This window comes from Anopheles gambiae, chromosome 3, assembly GCF_943734735.2.
Source record: "Anopheles gambiae chromosome 3, idAnoGambNW_F1_1, whole genome shotgun sequence".
Taxonomy (NCBI): domain Eukaryota; kingdom Metazoa; phylum Arthropoda; class Insecta; order Diptera; family Culicidae; genus Anopheles; species Anopheles gambiae.
The window spans coordinates 46837251-46847727 of NC_064602.1; positions in this window are offsets into that span (position 1 = coordinate 46837251).

The window sequence follows — 10477 nt, forward strand, 5'->3', positions numbered from 1 at the left end:
GGAGTTGATAGTATTTGTGTAGCGAACGGCACGTCGCTTCTGCGCAGTCGTCGGAAAGCCGGCAAAACCTTCCAATGCCTTTTGGATGACGTTCGCTTGTCAACAATCGCACACTCACGCGCCCACACGAAAAGGATGCAACCCAGCCCCACGTAGCGCATTTCCATCCATCCGTCTCTCTAGCCAACGAGCGTTCTGTAAACATCTTAGTACAGTTCAACACAAACACTCATACGAGTTGCACGATGTGTGCAATGTCAGCAGAGTAAAAGGGAAACCGTGGAAGGAAGAAGATTGCGATAACAACAAAACTTTGTCTGTGATATCTGTTTAGATTTGGACGGGTCGCTTTGGAATGTTGGTGTTAAAGGTTTTGCCGCGAACATTTAACACTCATTGACTGGTGGTTATTTGGCTCATTTGCTATTGGATATTATGTTGAACTGGGTGATGAGGTGAAGTTTTCTTTTATGTATTTGCTAAAAGAGACCGTTTTATATTCATTTAAATTCATTTTTTAACATATGAAGACGAGTTTGGATAAAGATTAAAAATCTTAATAGATGATTGCTTACACGGTTTATCATACAAACAAAGTAAAAGGCAATATTGTAAAATAGATTCAATATAATGGATTAAGTTGAGTTTTTCAGCCATTGCTTGCATTGTTTCGTATATTTAGAAAAAAATATCTACAACTGTTCCACATATAACAAGTATAACAAGTTATATAACAGTATCGAATTGTAGTTTAACATCAAGTGTGGTTAAAGCTTTGAATGAAATGAAACATTCCCAACGATGCAGTGTCTCTTGCAAAGGAGCTTTCACTCCTACTAGAACTTTTAGTTGCTTGCACACTGGTTATTGAAAGCGTTTAGAAGTTTCGAGAAGAATCATTGTACTGTTTGGTATGTTGTATACAGGATAAATGAGTTGCATATAGAATTCAAAGGAGAAAATTATAAGCTTTAGTAGAACTTAGATTGTGAAGCTCCAGCACAGTAAGTTACATGGACAATTATGATCAGAATTCCTTTTTATGAGAAGCTTTTTTTTAACTTAACGTTAAAGTATTTTCAACAATGAAAGGACATGGCAAGCTTTCCTTTTCATGACAAGCTTTTTTTAGCTTAACGTTAAAGTATTTTCAACAATGAAAGGACATGGCAAGCTTTCCTTTTCATGACAAGTTTTTTTAACTTAACGTTAAAGTATTTTCAACATTGAAAGGACATGGCAAGCTTTCCTTTTCATGACAAGCTTTTGTTTTTAGCTTAACGTTAAAGTATTTTCAACAATGAAAGGATAGGCGTCTCCATTTTTTTCATAATTACTTATTTGATCATTGCGTTATGAATACTTTTCACTGCTTTAGTACAACAATCAGAAGAAAAAGAGATGTTACATGAAAAGTGTTTAAGCCGCTCACTGTTCAATACAGCTATTCTCTGCTAATCCACCATTCGGACCTGAATAATAATCGCTTCCACACTATCTTGCCACCTCACCTTCAGTCTGCCACAGTTCCATACCGAAACATGGCAAGCTTGACACGCAAAATATTTGTTTGTGAGACGAATCCAGACAAAAAGACTTAAAGTCTCTAAAATCAACTAAATATACGAACAAACATGCAATAAATTAACAATATGCAACCAGCAATTTCATCACGAAGGGTTCCTTGAGCTGAACTACTTTCTTTGAATGACTATTGAATGACCGGTTGCGCACTGCTCTACTTCTGTGATGTTGTTGATACTAACCTTTGATTCGAAAACTACATCAACCTACCAGTACGTCACTGCTACGTAGAACTGGATTTGTCGGGATGTTGAAATAGGCAGGCAAGCTCATCCCCTTTCGTGATAGCAAGTAGTTCTGAGAGTTTTCCATACATCTTCGACTGGTAGTTTGGGCGGACTAGGTATATTAAGAGCTCTATGCATCATAAAACTTTACTTTATAAATCTATGGGGACGTATTTCTCCCGTCTTCTCCAAGATCTAGTTTATTTTTCTGCCAAGGTGCTACTGGGATAGATGGTGCCAAGATGACTCATTTTCATTTTCTGACGTTACTAAATGGTAGCTATAGTTTTTTACCGCTTGATTGTACGACCGGGCACATGAAATGTGTTGCCTTCCCTAGAATTCTGAGTGAGCGTCGTACGTTCCCGCTACAAACGAATTCAATGATATCAGCGTGTGTGTTTTCATCATCCTCATTAGTACATTGGCGAGTGTCATAGCAACGAAATTGTGATCGTGTTGGATCCATGATCTCTTCTGACATTGAATAGACATGCCTATCATCGGCTTGTTGCCAAAAACCGTTCGATCCAGAGACACTCCCTTCATTTTGTGCATGTCTCTGTTCGCAAATTAGAGACTCGCCACAACCAGATTGTTATTACAGGGTTTCCCACGATTTATTGGTTGGTTCCCATCAATTTTTGGTTAGTTCCCATATTTTTTTGGTGCGTTCTCACGATTTTTTGGTCGTTTCCCAGAATTTTTTGGTCCAATTGTATTGATATCCAATCGGAAAATACCAATAAATTATGGGAACGAACCAAAAATCTATGGGATACGACCAAAAAATCGTGGGAACGCACCGAAAAATCATGGGAACTGACCAATAAATCGTGGGAAACCCTGTATTCTCATGCAGATTGTCTCGTTCATTATATTGGCGGTACATGCGCTTCCTATCGACTTTTGGATTGAAGTGCAACAGAATAATTACTGGGGCACGGTAGTAAAACAAGTCCTTTTCCTCATGCTCTTGCTGTTGTTAGAGGTAAACGCTTATGTTGAAAAGTTTTCCTCGCATGCGCACAAAGCATTATATATCATTAACTAGTATCATACCTAATTTAACCAAAACAAGCAAATTTAAAACGATTCAGGTACACTATCACCCATTATGTGTATACAAAATAAGAATAATTATAGTAGTTAAATAATTATAAAATATATTAGTTAGCCCTTTTTAGGCGGGTTCCCATACTTACGCGACTTTTAAAAAGAATGGTACGAAAAATGGGGCCGGTCTGATACAACCGTCAACTCGTATGACTTAACAATAAGCCCATCATGGGTTTAGGACCCGAATGGACCGTGCACCCATACGTAGGACTGACTATCTTACTATGTGTAATCAGAAAGTCACTGAACGCCAAACCCACTAGTGGTATATGCAGGCCTTGACCGACGACGGTTGTTGTGCCAAAGAAGAAGAAGAAGTTACGAAAAATGTGCCTATGCCATTAGGTTCGAAAAGGTAAACTTCACACTACTTTTTATACAAACAATATAGTGATGATGTTTTAAAGAGGCGTAATTGTAATGTTTTGAAAGAGATTTTAATGTAGTCGACCGAAAAAATCTTCATTGCAATAATGTTTAAAGTGGCAGCTAAATATAACGTTTTAAAAACATTGTTTTTGAACGAATGAAAATGATGAATTAAAAACTTGAAAAATTCAACCTCTTTCCTGTCCTTCAGGAACTAATTCAGATAGAGCTAGTGTAGTTATTTCATCTACATTGCAAATTGATCATAAAACCCGCTAGTTGATACATGTACACGGTCTCTGCTCTCATCTGTTGCTGCAACCAACTTTGCCACAATCACACGAATCATCATAACGTACCATGCTTCAGATGAACTATAATTATTTCTAATCCGCTATGTTCCTCTTCAAAATGCACCGAAGGGAACAATCCTTTTAGGCATGCTCGTGTGATCCAACCGTAGTTTGTCAAACGGCAGCGGGTCACAAAACTACCACATCCGTGATAATACGTGATGATAGTGGGTTTATCTTTTGCTACTGAATGGTACAGCAGTACGACCGTCCACCGCTTTGCAATGTGCCGAATGATGCAGTTTTACCCATTTGCTAGTAACAATATCCACACCCATTCCGTGATCATCCTTTACATCAACGTGGCACGTATCTCTTTCATGTCTACGGAATCTCCTCGAATATTATGCTTGCTCTTTCTCTTTTTTCTTTTCTCTTTTTCCCTCTTGTATCTGTGTTATTCTGCAGCTGAGTTGCAGTTGAACGCGGAAAACTTCCCGACCAAGGCTAATTGTTTTCCATTCCGCAGAGGGTATTGCGAATATTTGCTACGGTTACGATGCAAATGGGATCATTGACTGACCAACAGACCAGTACGTTATCCATTCGGGGTTAGCCATGCCCGTCTAAGGCCGTGTACGGTCGTGCCAACCATCTGCATCATTTACCACGGTACACACATACATACACACACACACACACACACACACACATACACACACGATCAGATGGCATCGGATGCCCGGGTCGTTAGTAAAAACGGCAAAGCTTCGAAAAGACCGCAACCCTGCAAATAGTTCCAAACAAAAACACACCCGTTGACCCTGGTGCATGATGTATGTCGGTAGTATGAACCATTGGGTTTGGGGCACATTAGGTTAATCGATTCTAATCAATTTTCTATGTCGCGTCTCACTATCCGACGTTGCTGAAATTGGATGGTAGTGTCAGATTCTAGGTCAGCAACAGATACTGCTCATTCGGGTGGTCCATCTGTACAGTATTTTACTTGCTATGCATTTAGTTCCATGTGTTGTTGTAGATTGGTCTGTGTCAAATCAACGAAAGGAGCTTTGATATCGTTTATAGATTGTTGATTACGATATGAAGTATATAGTAATGATGCTACGAAAGTTCGAAATGCATTTCATAAAGACCGGTTACAGTCTGGTGGTACAGTCGTCAACTCATACGATTTAACATCATGCCCGTCATGGTTTCAAGCCCCGAATAGACCGTGCCCAAATACGTAGGACTGACTATCCTGCTATGGTAACAAGAAGTCACTGAAGGCCAAGCTCACTTCACTATTGGGTACAGGCAGGCCTTGACCGACAACGGTTGTTGTGCCAATGAAGAAGAAAGACCGGTTAAGCTAAACATTGGGGCCCTTTCCGTTTGAAGCTCGTAGGCTGAAATTTTAGCCTGTCAGCTGTTTGCATTGTATAGCAGTTTTCGAGCAGCTATCTAAGTGAGTATAATATACAGGTGGGCTTATCCTATGGTGTATGAATTTAGAAGGCTGATTTTTATCGCTTCTGCTTCTGAATGAAGATTGTAAGAGTGTTTTGAGTATTCGTCAAGCCTCCAGAAAGCTCGTTGGAGCAAAAGTTTTCACTCGTTCTGTCAAAAAGTGATCTTCAAAATTGGTTATGAAAAAATGCTATGAGACCACCTGGACTACATACACTTTGATTCCAGATTCCACCACCTGATCTCTTTAACACTTTGACCGCAGGCCTGACGTCACAGTTTGCGAGTGAGCACGTAGCGCATGACAAGAGAGCGATGAGAGCGACAATTGTTCGTGCGACTATTATCACTCTTTTGTTTCATTTCGATAAGCGGCGTAGCACATGTCGTTCTCGTTCTCTCTTTCCTACCTCATTCGTTATCAAGAGAATTGGTGAGCGTCAGATACAGAGCTGAGCGGTGAACAAAGCCGTCGTGCGATTTCATATGACGCGGCGCTTAAAGTGTTAATGCACCTAGGGATAAATGTAAACAAACCTGTGTTTTTGAGCAGGTACTCAAATCTAATTCTAGCTTTTAGGCTAAAATTTTCTAGACTGAAAATCGCAGGCTAGTTTTTTGTGTGGTTTTGTATGGATTGTTTACATGATTTCAGCCTACAACTGTCAAACTCCATACAAAAAACTAACTAGAATCGTGAAGGCCCCCATTATTTGCTTTGCAAGGGAATAGGATCAAAAGTCCCTTTGAGGAATAATTCAATTATTTTTATAAGTGTTTACAAATAATAAATTCGCTTATGAATTCATGTCTTCATCAACAGTTCATCTCAAAAGATACAACTTTTTTTTAGATTTTTTTTTATTTTAACAAAAATCTATGATGTTTTGTGGTGATTTTTTTAAATAAAATAAACTAAGTGTACAAGAGTCTAAAGCAGGAATCTCCAAACTTTTCAGTTTGCAGGCCGTATTGCTTCGCATATAACGGTGTTTATTTTCTTATTTGTATTGGTTGAGTGATTGGCCATCATTGGCCTTATCACTGATTTTATAAACTATCTCTGTTAAGGGCAATTTTATCGTTGTCTTTAGTTAAAGCGAACGTTTCAATATGATTATTATAAGAAAATACTAACAGAAAATACAACACATCAATCGCTTTCTATAATTGAAGCTTGGTCTACGTCTCGAAAAAGTAACAATTACATATTATATAAATAGTATAACTAACTATTTCTTCTTCTATTTGGCGTAACGTCCTATGCGGACTGCCGGTCTATACAGGCTTTCAAGACTTAATGCATTACCTCGCAGCCGGATAGTCAAATCCTTGCTACGATAGGACGGTCCATTCTAGGCTTGAACCCATCACGGACATGTTATTGAGTCGTTCGAGTTGACGACTGTACCATGGGATCGCCCCCATAACTATTTATTTTAACCTTTATAAAGTCATCGTGGACCGCATACTAAGCTCCCGAGGGCCTGGTTTCCTGGTCTAAAGCATAGACATAACACTCCGGTAGTGTACAAAAACATGCCTTCGAGTATATGCGTGGTTATTTTTTTTTAATTCAATCAAATATTATATACCATCAATAAATGTGTAAAAGAAACATATTTTCAAAATTTTAAAGATTTTAATGAGAATCACTCTTTATCTTAAAACCCTACAGTAACTTTAACACTTTGACCGCCGGCCTGACGTCACAGTTTGCGAGTGAGCACGTAGCGCATGACAAGAGAGCGATGAGAGCGACCTTTGTTCGTGCGACTATTATCAGTCTTTTGTTTCATTTCGATAAGCGGCGTAGCACATGTCGTTCTCGTTCTCTCTTTCCTACCTCATTCGTTATCAAGAGAATTGGTGAGCGTCAGATACAGAGCTGAGCGGTGAACAAAGCCGTCGTGCGATTTCATATGACGCGGCGCTTAAAGTGTTAAGAGGAGCCGCCGAAGGAAATGATGCAAAAATAGATTAATAATACACTCCACCTGGTTTTACACTAAATTATTATATTATTAAAACACTCCGTGAAACAGAAACGTTAAGTTATAACTAATAAATCTATAACTAGATAATGTAATGTAAAAGATTATTCTTATTTTGTTTGTTATGTTTTCTCATAACAAGTATTGTAAACGTTTTGCATACCTTCAGGCGCTCAACAAGCTCAAATCGTATCATCAATATATTTTTATCTTTATATTTGATTATTCAGATACTTTACTAGTGCTCATGTACACTGAACTGATCACTCATATGCGCGATTGCGATTCGATGCTTCATGGTCATGCCGGTAGGTCTGAATAACATTTTCCGAATTACATTTGATTCCATAATAGCCAACATACGCAGTGCTTGCATAACCCTTGGTATCATAAATATAATTTTTGAAGTCGGAGATTTACATAAACTGCATTTCTCATTACAACAGCGATTGGTTTTAATAGTATTTGCTATGAAATAGTGGTGGTGATTTGCAAGAATAATTCAGTCCACCATCATTATTATTGCTTGTTCCGTAAACGCAACTATTCCCTTTCCATTGTATCCGGTTCCCATCTGACCATGGCAGCTGTTGCTCTGAAATGATGCATTGCCTTAGCACAGTGTACGAATGTGTGTGTGTGCGTGTGTGTGTGTGTTTGTGTGTCAACAAGAAAACTGCATGTAACCATCGCTATCGCTGAGTTGCACGAGCGCTACCGCTGAGTTGCACGAGGCTGGGAACTGTGGGAGTGGTGATGGAAATCGAGCCAAGTTTCTAATAATCTCACCCAAAATGCGGTGGAAGCGAAGGACATGAATCATTCGTTGAAAGAGAATTGGTTCTCTTTGCTTGATGCATCCTTCCATACTGTTAAACTGTTGTGAGCCCGATAGGTCTGTTGCATAAAGGCTACATTCAACGATTTTTTATTAAATTCCCGATGCGTATCCAAAGTCCGATGTAGAATGTGTCAGCGGAACGGGAACGGTACCGTGCGCACCAATTGTATACTTCCGACAGTATTATAATGCATTGCCGCAGCACGTCCTACTGCGTACCGGCGGTGCGTGAGTGTGAGCTGAGCTGTGTGTTGCAACAGTTTGTTGCCGTTTGTACCGTGTAAACTATATCCGCTACATCCGGTCACAGTTGGCAGCACTGCACTGACGTGCATAGTTTGTGCGGCCTTCTGGCGTTTCGTATCATGTTAGATAATTTAATAATTAATGAAATTTTCCACTCTGTCTGCTCCAATCGGTGGGTCCGCTATACTGCTGTCAGCAGGTTTTGGGAAAATTCCTTGCACCATATGTGCAGCAAAAGAAGGTAGATGCGTCGGGATAAGGGTGAAAAGTGTGTGCAGAAACAATTTCAATCTATTATCAATTATTGTCAACTTTGAGGGGAATTTGTAGTTTCTAATTGAGCGAGTCTATTTTGTACCAGTTACCAGCCATTCCAACCACCCCATAACGGGATAGGAGCATATCTAATAATAGAGTAGGAGAAGTTAAATATTGACTGTACCGTGCCCTGGGTTGAGGGCAAATTCTTGCCTCCGTTGTATTTTCTACCAACATTTCATCCACTAATTGGTTCCGTTTCATACACACGCATGCATAGGCACAAACAGACACAATCATTTACTCTTTGCTTTGCGCTTTCGGGCTAGCCCGTCCAACGGTGCTAAATTTGCTGATCGAATAATAATGAGTCAATAGAATTCAATCGTTCTATTTGCGTTGTGTAGATTATTGCATTGCATTATTAGCCAGCATAACAACAAATGCGGATGGTCGGATGATAGTGGTTTGCAATGCGGTTTTGTTCGGAATGAATGCAAATACGGTTTTCCCTTCACACATGCATTCGCTGAGTTTGATAGATAGATGGATGAAAAAATAAATCATTCTGATCGGGCAGGGGCTATGAATGAAGGGGTTTCAGGGGAAAAGAGAATCAGTGTGATGTGCAAGCCGATCTATATGCATATAATTTAAATAAAACAATCTCTCTTTAAACCACTAGGAGCTAGAAACATTTTGATTTCCGCTATCTTTTGATAGGCTTACAAGTTGAATATGATAATTAGGTTAACGATACCAAACGAAACACCACATTTATGTAATTTATTTAAGAATGTTATAATTCTATTAAATTCAGCCGATCGTACTACGAGATCGAGTCGTCAACTCGTGTGGCTTAAGAACATGCCCGACATGTGTTTAAGCCCCCAATGGACCGTGGCGCCATACGTAGGACTGACTATCCTGCTATGGGGGGAAATCAATAAGTCACTGAAAGCCGCAAGCCCACAAGTGGTACAGGCAGGCCTTGACCGACAACGGTTGGTGAGCCAAAAAGAAGAAGAAGAAGATTAAATAAAATATGGATTAGATATTGATTCTTAAATATTCAATAAAACAGTTCTTCTGTAAAGCCCCGGTATGAGATTGCTTTGAATATCCGTCCTACGCACTTTTTACAAGGTAATGTGTAACTTGTAGCTAAACAATACAAGTGTTGGGTATCATGTTATTGGGCTTCAGAATTTGGTGTTAAGCATTTCACGACAATATCATGGATCTTAATGCTGTGAATGTATGATAACTTTCAATATCACAAATATTAATCCTGCGAAACAAAAAGTAAACATTCTATAGTTATGATTTAAGATGTAAGGACGCGATAAGACTATATTATTGAAATATTATATTGAAATAGGATATTGAAATAAATTCAAATTAAGACATGCATAATTGTATTTTTACATGATATAAAAGTAACAAAAAAAATGTTATACTTTTATAACAAACACTTTTTGAAAAAAAAAATACAGTAAAAATTAAATTACTTAAATTGAAAAGCTACAGATATATTGTGTGTATTATTTTATGAATTTAATTTTCTTAAAAGCAATTATACTGCAATGCACACTATCTGACGAAAACCATCTAGCTTGTTGCTCTTATACCTACAAAACTGCGATTTTACACGTGCACTTCCGTTTGCAAACCCCAATTTTACAAACTACCTGGCGTCTCCATCTTGGGAATTGCAAATGAGATTGGAAAGGAAGGAACATTATTTGCAAACCAAACCTGCGAGATTTGTAATGCTGTTTTCCTTACTGTGATACGTGCCTGGAGCTACAAGGTTTGAATAAGCAGAAAACTCAGAAAAAAAGCTCACATCCAGAAAGTGTAATATCGCGGAAATGTGCCAATTTAATGATGGCGGTTGGGTGATAGAAAAGGAAAAGAAGGAAAAAACAAGTCAACAAGGAAATGAAATGAATTTACATCACTATTCCTCACCACTCGCATCATTACGAGCGATGAAAGGATGAAACGTGCTGCGGTCGCACGATCGTGGTTGAAAAATTGAAGGCAGCGAAGGGTTTCCAGTTTAGATAA